The 10,343-nt window shown below is 45.2% G+C and overlaps 1 pseudogene; it reads left to right on the top strand.

Moving 5' to 3' along the window:
* The first annotated feature begins 2,125 nt into the window (after positions 1-2,125).
* On the top strand, positions 2,126-4,707 carry LOC102749992 (vomeronasal type-1 receptor 4-like; annotated as a pseudogene).
* The last annotated feature ends 5,636 nt before the right edge of the window (positions 4,708-10,343 follow it).

Here is a 10,343-nt window from a genome sequence, read left to right as displayed (position 1 = left end):
TATGGTTTCACTTATTTGTGGAACATAAGGAATAGCATGGAGGACACTAGGAGAAGGAAGGGAAAAATGAAGGGGGGGAAATCGGAGGGAGAGATGAACCATGAGAGACTATGGACTCTGAGAAATAAACTGAGGGTTCTAGAGGGGGGTGGGGGTTGGGTGAGCCTGGTGGTGGGTATTAAGGAGGGCACGTATTGCATGGAGCACTGGGTGTTATACGCAGACAATGAATCATCGAACGCTACATCAAAAATGTAAAAAAAAAATACTTAAAAAAATTGTTATGGAGATGTGGAGAGCTCTGCATTTAGTTTAAACTCTAAATAAAAGAGTATAATACCAAAAAAAAAAAAAGAATTATAGGATAGGTTTTCTGTTCTGTTCTATTGATCTGTGTGTCTGTTTTTGTGCCAGTACCGTATTGTTTTGATTACTACAGCTTTGTGATATAACTTGAAATCCAGAAAAACAAAACAGAACAAAAAAAAAAACATTTTTCTGAGAAGCATACACCTGGTGACTTTGTGAGGGTTTTTGTGAAATTGAGTAGTACAGTGGTGTTTGGGTGTGTATTGTGAGTGTGTATGAATGTGTGTGTCTGTATGTGGTCAGTGTGCACATGTGTTGTGGGTGTGAGCCTCTATATACCAGGATGGGAAAGACTGTATGTGAGTGTGTATTTCTGTGTGTTTGAGTCTTGAGTGTGTGTACTGTGTGTGTGTGTGTGCCTGAGTGTGTGAACATGTATGTGCATGTTCCTGTGTGTTTGCTGAATGGGTTGACAGCCATATGGTTCTATTCCTATACTGGGATATTGGATGAGTAGGGGGGATATAGGGAAAATTTAACAAAATTTAACAGAGTCTGTCCTTTGCCATCACACCCTGGAAGATAATCTCCACCCCTTGGAATGTCATGCTCATGGTATTGCCTTTGTTTATCTCAGGGCATGGCCACCAGACAGTCTGATAGTGATTTATGATGGGACGTTGGGCCATGCAGTGTCAGGTCTGCTTCTGGAGTAGCTGAACACAAAAGCTATCAGCCAGACTTCCCTAGAACAGGAGAATAAACACCAGCCATCCAGTCAGTATTTGGTTGAGCTCCAGTAAAAAGTGTGAGCACCCAGGTTTGGGTGAACATCCCTGGTGGCATTATTCTATGAGTATTATCAAATATCAATGTCTGGAGAGTAACACATCCATCACCTCACAGAGGGGACACTGGAACTCTGCTTTCATACTTCTCCTGGACTCTACCCCATACACTTCTTCCCTGTCTGGTATTAATCTGTATCCTATCCTTTCAGATACAGATTAGTAAACCATAGTGGTGAGTACAACAGCTCTCGGTGACTTCTAGGAGTCCTTCTGGAGAATTCTGAGAACTGTGTGTGGTTTTAGGAACCGTGAACTTGAATTGGTGTCAGACGTAGGTGTGGTCCCATTGAATATTAAAAAAAAAAAAAAATGGGTGTGGTCTGGTCAGAATGGCTAAAATTAACAACTCAGGAAACAACAGATGTTGGTGAAGATTTAGAGAAAGGGGAACCCTCTTACACTGTTGGTGGGAATGCAAACTGCTACAGCCACTCTGGAAAACAGTGTGGAGGTTCCTCAAAAAGTTAAAAATAGAACTACCTATGACCCAGCAATAGCACTGCTAGGTATTTATCCAAAGGATACAAATATAGTGATTCAAAGGGGTACATGCACCCCAGTGTTTATAGCAGTAATGTCCATAATAGCCAAACTATGGAAAGAGCCCAGATGTCCATTGACAGATGAATGGATAAAGAAGATGTGGTGTATATCCATTGAATGGAATATCACTCAGCCATCAAAAAAACCTAAATCTTGCCATTTGCAACAATGTGGATGGAACTAGAGGGTACTATGCTAAGTGAAATAAATCAGGCAGGGAAAGACAAATACCATGTGATTTCACTCATATGTGGAATTTAAGAAACAAAGCAGATGAAAATAGGGGAAGGAAGGAAAATAAAATGAAAACAGGGAAGCAAACCATTAAGAGACTCTTAACTATAGGAAACTGAGGGTTGCTGGATGGGAGGTGGGTGGGGGAATGGGGTAATTTGGTGGTGGGCATTAAGGAGAGCACTTGATGTAATGAGCGCTGGTATTATATACAACAAATGAATCACTAAATTCTATCCCTGAAACTAATAATACAGTATATGTTAACTAAATTGAATTTAAGTTAAAAAAAGAAAAAGAACTAGGTGTGGTGCTAGGTGGACTGTGGTTCCTCCAACCTCTCATATGGATGAAAAACCCTCACAGGGAAATGGATAGTGGATGTTGTTGAGATCATATTTGTCTGTTGGTAAAGCCATAGCAATGACTTTTGGCTCATAAATTTTATATATCATCAATTGAATGGGAAGCTGGTTACAGATTGTATGTGTGGTGGGGGTGTTTTGATGAGAACCGCCCCTTAATATAAAATCATTTTATTATGTGATTAATATATTCAGTGCTGTTTAAGAAATATTTTGTTCAAGGACCAAATGAAAGTTTTTATTTTTCTTAAAAAACATATTATGCCTTTAAAATTTAGATCAGCAATCTATTCACAGTTGACTTGGTTTATGGTGTGGGTAGTGATCAAGTTTTCTCTTTTCTCCAGTAGGGCTAGCGAATTTCAACTTCTTCTGAAGATCGTATATTATTCTTTCTTTCCATTTGCTCTCACTTGTCATTACCTCTCCCAGGTTAACACCCCCTCATCCTTACTGCTGACTTTTACCTGAAATGTACTAGGTGTCTCTCCGATAGTTTTGGCAGTTGAGCAGGAACACACAATGAAAGTGAATCTGGGTGTCAAAACTTCAGTTGGCCTTGTTGCTCAGAGGAATAATTGTTGCCATAATTTTTTAGGAAAACATGTTGAATGACAGAATAGCCTCCAGGGATTTGATAATAGGAATAATCTCCCTGTCACTGACGACAGTTGAAATTGTGGGCACTATCTCTCTCTCTCTTTTTTTTTTTTTTTTTTTAAGATTACTTATTTTTTTGACAGGGACACAGCGAGAGAGGGAACACAAGCAAGGGGAGTGGGAGATGGAGAAGCAGGCTTCCCGCCAAGCAGGGAGCCCAATGTGGGGCTCGATCCCAGGACCCTGGGACCATGACCTGAGCCGAAGGCAGATGCTTAATGACTGAGCCACCCAGGTGCCCCACTATCCCACTATCTCTTCTTTGCCATTACCTGTTCCTCTACCACACTGAATGCAAGGTGAGGTCCACCCATTTGATTCTCAAGCACCTGATCATCTCCAATTCCTTGGTTCTTCTCTCTAAAGGAGTCCCCCAGACAACGGCAGCTTCTGGGTTGAAACAGTTTTTTAAGTAAATTTGGATGCAAACTTCTTTTGTATGTTCAGAGAGTGAGCAGGGGAGTATCTCTTAGCAGCACCTGCCTCTTGAGTGTGTTCCAGACCATCAGGATCAGCCCCATGAACTCCTTTTGGAAGGATCTTAAAGTCAAAGCCCCAAAGTATGTTGGCTTCTCCATCTCCTTCTGCTGGGTCATGTACATGTTTGTAAATTTAATTTTTCATGTGTATGTGTTTTATGTGTCTGATAAATGGAACGTGAAAAACATCACAGACGAAGGAGATTTATGGTACTGTTGTACTATAGATCATGAGACAGTCACAGCCCCGCTCTATGCACTGTTGATAATATTCTCTGAAGTTTCATTTTCTGGGCTCACGATCTGGGCCAGTGGCTCCATGGTTTTCATCCTGCACAGGCACAGGCAGTGGGTCCAACACATTCACAGGACTAATAATGTCTCCCCAGATCCTGTGCTGAGTCCAGAGCCACCCAGAGCATCCTTATCCTGGTGACCACCTTTGTGTCTTTTTACTTACTCTCCTCCATCTTTCATGCTTGTATTGGTCTTTTTTATAATCCCAGATGGTGGCTGGTGAATACTGTTGTGGTGATTTCTGTGTGTTTTCCAGCTGTCAGCCCCTTCCTGCTCATGAGTCAAGACTCTACTATACCCAGGCTCTGCTTTTCCTGGATAAGGAACATAAAATCCTTTAATCATACCAGAAAAAATAAATTGTATGTTTTTGTACAGTATCCTGTTGTTAATTCATTTCTCATTCTGGAAAAGTCAACAATGAATGTAAGGAGAAGCCACATACCATTCAAAGGAGGACACTGATGCTCATTGGCGTTTCATCAGCCGCTTCAGTATGGGACACACGTAGGCAGAATGGAGGTGAATACAGCAGCTTGGCCTCATTCTGATACCTGGCATCCTGAAAACAGTAGTTTCATCAAATGCTTTTTGAGTGAAATTGAGTGGATTTGGTGCTAGCTCCACAGTGAGATGAACCAGAGTGGTTTCCCAGGAGTGTACTCATGGGCATATCAGGTAAGCGTGAATACAGTAGTGAGGGGTGGATATTGTTGGGGGCAATTCTGCCTGGATTCCTATGCATGTGCAGGTCTTCCAGGCAATGGCATGGGCAGCTTTTATTGTAGACTGTAGTTCATAGATGTTCTATAGGAAAAAGCCTTAGATCATAGGGAGACTGTCACGTTTGGGGCAGAGGACAGATTTGTTTGCTGTACAGGGAACAACAGACTCTAGCTAAGGAATAGCAACACCTAAGGCAACAAGAGTTTTAGAAGTTCAGGGGAGAAGTTAAGGCTGAGAGGTCCCCTGATCCTTAGCTTATATTAAGAGAAGACCTAAGACATGGTGGAAACCCTTCAGAAGTTAAATGGGGGGCGCCTGGGTGGCTCAGTTGGTTGGGCGACTGCCTTCGGCTCAGGTCATGATCCTGGGGTCCCGGGATCGAGTCCCGCATCGGGCTTCCTGCTGGGTGGGGAGTCTGCTTCTCCCTCTGACCGTCCCCCCTCTCATGCTCTCTCTATCTCATTCTCTCTCTCAAATAAATAAATAAAAAATCTTAAAAAAAAAAAAAAAAAAGTTAAATGGGGATCAGGAGCCACTAGGGGCTCCAGTAACCACACCATGGTCTCCTCCACCATGAATGCTGGTTGCCAATGTAGTAGGAAAGTCATTTTTAACAAGCTGTTTTTTTTTTTTTTTAAGATTTTATTTACTTATTAGAGCACAAGCAGGGGGGCGGCAGAGGGAGAGGGAGAAGCGGACTCCCCACTGAGTGGGGCACCTGATGCAGGGCTTGATCCCAGGATCCCAAGATCATGACCTGAGCCGAAGGCAGACACTTAACTGACTGAGCCATCCAGGCGGCCCACAAGCTCTTTTGATGGTGAGTTGAAGCTAAATTTGGAGGTAGAGTCCCAGCACCAGTTTCAAAGTGGTTCCACTACAGTGCCCTCCTCAGCAACTTGGCTTTTAGTGTTTCACTAGCTCATCTCCAGACTGTATTTGGTGGAAATCTGCTAGCATCCCAGGTGTTGTTAGAGCCCTGTGGAGGGCTGAGGGAACACCCCTTGTAGTTGGACCCCAATACCCCAAAGCTGTAGGTTCCAAAGGTCCAGGATAAGAATTCAGCCCCAACTGAAGGGACAGATGATTGTACAAGATTGAAATCAGGATGATATTAAGGACAGAATGCAGAACTAGGATCTCCCATTCCAGAGGGAAGAGTTCCCATGATCCTTTCAAACATAAAGCAGAAATATTTGAGCACAAAATAATCCATTCCTGCCATGGAAAGGGCAAGCTCAGGCATATATATCAGTGACTTCACTCCAGGAGAGCAAAGACTGGAAATTCCTTTTCCAAAAGCCGCATAAGAATCAGCCTCTGAAAAAGTCTGAATCCACTTACAGCCAGAGCTCTCATTGTGAACAGTAGGGATAGTGAAACCTGGGAGAGCCAGACAGACCTTGGCCCAATCCTAGGGAAGAAGCGAGTGCACACATGAACTGCAAACATTGGAGGAGGTCAGCTCAGCAGTGGCCCCGGGACAAGGGAGAGGCCATGGACGGACTTATTAGTGACCAGAAGCCTCCCTCTTACCTCGAGCCAGGGACAGTGATGAGTGCTACCTCCAGCATCCAAAAGGCCACCCCTGAGAGCCAGAGATTTTCCCTCTCTGTAGGATCTGCCTCTGTCTCATGTCAGCCCAGGGCTTCACTGGGGACCGAGAATTAATCACACATCCAGTCTGGGGATAAAGATGCAGGAAAGAGAGGAGGGGTGAAGTTCAGAAAGAAGGTCCCACAGTACCTGTTTTCTTTTCTGACAAATGCTCTGTTCTAATTGTGGTTTTTTCTTTTATTAGCCTTTGTGTTTCTGTATTTGAAATCCATCACAGGGCCTATTACATTTACTTTATTTTCTGTATTCTTGGTGCTCTGACATTTGTGACCTTGCTGGTGAGCGAGAGGCTGCCTCTCCCATGACTAACCTATTCATACAAATAGGAAAGGGCTTTACAAGGGCACCCCCCCCTTTTTTTTTTTTTTTTAAAGATTTTATTTATTTGAGAGAGAGAGCACAAGAGGGGGTAGGGTCAGAGGGAGAAGCAGACTCCCTGCCGAGCAGGGAGCCCAATGCAGGACTCGATCCCGGGACTCCAGGATCATGACCTGAGCTGAAGGCAGTCGCTTAACCAACTGAGCCACCCAGGCGCCCCCCAACAGCCTTTCTTCTGAGGTGGTCCCGTGAATTTTATTTTTAACAGGGTCCTTAGTGGTGCTGATGCTTCTCTTGCAGAGCCCTTTCCACAGCATCCCCCCAATACCCTTCCATCAGCACTAAGCTAGAGAAAGCAAGGAGAGCACTCTTGATCTTCCTAACAGATTACCGTCCCTTCTCAACACCACTACTGTGGTTTTCTTGCATTCAGCAAATGATGAGGAAGGAACTGAACCAGTACAGGTGACCCCTTTGTGGAGGGAGGGGCTGCTACAGGGAAGGTCTGAGGACCCCATCAGGGGTTCACGGGCAGCACAGATGCAGGTCTTCAGAGGGGTGTGGCATCCTTAGCCTTTGAGCAAGCCTGAGCATGTGAGCCCTGCATGTGGGTGTGGCTACCGCCTCCATGCGCCTGTGCAGGCTTTAGTGTTAGGTGGGGTGACCCCTAGCTTTCCCAGCAGAGTTAGGAGTCTAAGGAAGCCTGCCTGGAGAAGAGGCCGGGTTAGATCTACACGTTCTCCACCTGGGCAGTTTTTTTGTGGTGTTTTTTTTTTTTAAAGATTTTATTTATTTGACAGACACTGAGAGCAGGAACACAAGCAGGAGGATTGGGAAAGGGAGAAGTAGGCTTCCTGCAGAGCGGGGAGCCCTATGCGGGGCTCGATCCCAGGACCCCGGGATCATGACCTGAGCCCAAGGCAGATGCTTAATGACTGAGCCACCCAGGCACCTGCTGGGCGGTTATTTTTGAGGAAATCAGGAGGACAGTGCTCTGTTAGTGCCTCCAGACCCCAAAGTGATCAAGTAGCATGTACCTGGGCCAGACTCTGGGTGCAGCTGAGGGCCAAGCCCACAGCTATGTGTCAGAGTGCACATGTGGGGCCAGAACCTTGGTGTCCACTGTTAGGGCCTAAGTGGAGTAAGCACTGCTGGATACCTTATCTTATTTATTTTGGGAGTCTAGTTCCAGGACCAGGTGCTGCCCTCAGAGGCATCTAAATTTTAGGAGGTACAGCATTCAGGGACTGGAGGGGACTGGGGATGCTGAGCACCATGTGTGCACATGCACAAGGGATTGCTGGAAGGAAAAGGTGGAATTGGGGGCAGTCAGGGACCCATGAAGGGAAAGCCCATGTTAGCAGGACAGGTTCTGGTTCCACCTGGAGCTGAAATCTGGGCTTGGGTAGCAAATGCATCTGGGCAGGTGGTTCAGGGGCTCAGGCTGGAGGGGCCAGGTTGCAGCTGCCAATTCTGTGTTGGGAGGGGTGGTATTTTCCAGACCTTTGGGCTCCGACTGGTGCTGGTTTGGGCAGATAGCACCTCTCCTAGAACAGGCAATGTTACAGAGTTGGGGTATGTGAATGGCAGAACTGGACCAGTGTCTGGGCAAGGCCTGAGTGGCCTGGGAGATTGGCATGTGGCCAGAAGCAAAGCAAATCGCTTTCAGGACCCAACTTCCACATTGCAACCCCTGGCCTGAGGTCCAGCCACTAGCAAGATAAGTCGTTTCCTGACAGCCTGTGCCCAGATGCCAGAATTGCCATCCTTGCCCCCAGGGCCAGGAGGGCCTAGTGCATGTCTTAGCCTCCAACAATAATAGAAAATACTTGTATTGTATCATCAAAGTGATGCACTAAGAGGGTGCCACCATTATCTGTGTTGGGAAGTTCTGCTGGAATGTGGTACCTGAGTCTAAGGGTGACAGATACAATCAGACAAATCCATACTGAAGGACATCCTGCAATGAGTGCATTCTTCAAAACTGTCATTATCCTGAGGACAAAGGAGTGGCAACTCTAGTATAAGAAAATGAGAGTCAAGGCAATTAAACACAGTGTCCACCATAACTGGATTGTAGATTTATAAAAACAGAAGACATCATTGTATCAATGGGGAGAATCAGTGTATGGACTGTCTACTAAATTGGCTGTCTAGTGTTTATGTGTGATAGTTTTATTGTGTTAGGAGAACCACCTCCACGTTAGAGGATCCAAGATCCAAGTTTCTAGTAGATTTTCTGTGTCCCAACGGTCCTCTTCCTGGTTTGGAAACAGCCATCTTCATGCCATATCCTCGCGTGCTGGGGAGAGGGAGCTCTAGTCTCTTCTTACGTGGCACATCATCTTAATGTGAAAGCTCCACCCTCAAGACTTCATCCAAATCTGATCACCCCCACAGACCCCACCCCAGACTGACATCCCAGTGAGGAATAGCCTTCACATTATGAATCCGGAGGAACACAACTATTGCATTGATAGCAATAGTTAGGCATCAACAGCCAAAGTGCCATCATGGTGGTACAGCAGCCCCTTGTCTCAGAACCACCAAGATAATCCACATGTGCAAAAATCAACATGATCACTGATCCACATTCCATGTAATCTGTGATACAGGGCATTCAACTCTACAAATGTATAAACAAGCAGTGTTTTAGTAGAGATGATTAGTTAATCATCTCCATGGAAAATCTGTGGCATTTTAATGCATGTGATAAATCTCTTTTTATTAACGTGACAATGTGTCCTTCATTGATAACTGATTCAGGAAACCAACTGGATTGGATGTAAGTCCAGACCGACACTACATATGTAAACCTGTGGAACCTAGAACAGAAAATCTTTTTTTTTTTTTTAAAGATTTTATTTATTTATTTGAGAGAGAGAGAGCACATGAGAGTGGGGAGGGTCAGAGGGAGAAGCAGACTCCCCGCCGAGCAGGGAGCCCGATGTGGGACTCAATCCCGGGACTCCAGGATCATGACCTGGGCCGAAGGCAGTCGCTTAACCAACTGAGCCACCCAGGCACCCTAGAACAGAAAATCTTAATGCAGGGTGTGTGTACTGTTTGTGCCTTTATGGTCCAGTATCAGATACAAACCACACCTAGAGAAGGAGAAATCAAAACTGAAGAAAACGCTACATGTGAAGATCAAAATGGTAACAGCTGTGGAATAATTCACTGTTTAAATATTTTTCCCTGGGGAGGGGGGCGCGCCTGGGTGGCTCAGTTGGTTAAGCATCTGCCTTCGGCTCAGGTCATGATCCCAGGATCCTGGGATCCAGCCCCGCATCGGGCTCCCTGCTCAGCAGAGAGCCTGCTTCTCCCTCTCCCTCTGCCCTCAGCCTGCTTGTCCTCTCTGTCTCTCTCAAATAAATAAATAAAATCTTAAAAAATAATAAATACTTTTTCCCTGAACTTTTTTTTTTTTAAGATTTTATCTATTTGACAGAGAGAGACACAGTGAGAGAGGGAACACGAGCAGGGGGAGGGGGAGAGGGAGAAGCAGGCTTCCCGCCAAGCAGGGAGCCCGATGCGGGGCTCGATCCCAGGTCCCTGGGATCATGACCTGAGCCGAAGGCAGACGCTTAACGACTGAGCCACCCAGGCACCCCTGAACGTGTTTCTGTGTGTATTAATTTCTACTGTTGTTGTAATAGATTTCTGTGAATGTAGCAGCCTGAGGGCAACACCCATTTGTTTCCTCACAGGTAGGATTGGGTCCTAGCTCATGGGTCAGATTAATAGAGTGGTTGACCAGCTAGCTGCTTTACATGGGAAAGTGTTTTGCCGGTCCAAATGTTGTAACATGTCCATACTTTTCCAGAATGTCATATACTTAGAATCATACAATATGTAGCCTTTGCAGATTGGAGTCTTTCACCTAGTAATATGCTTTTAAGGTCCTTCCATGTCTTTTCCTGGCTCGATAGTTCATTTTTTAG

This window comes from Leptonychotes weddellii, unplaced genomic scaffold (assembly GCF_054177405.1).
Source record: "Leptonychotes weddellii isolate Sample4059 unplaced genomic scaffold, ASM5417740v2 HiC_scaffold_856, whole genome shotgun sequence".
Lineage (NCBI taxonomy): Eukaryota > Metazoa > Chordata > Mammalia > Carnivora > Phocidae > Leptonychotes > Leptonychotes weddellii.
Note: the sequence above shows the minus strand (reverse complement) of the source record. Positions and strands in the feature narration are given on the sequence as shown.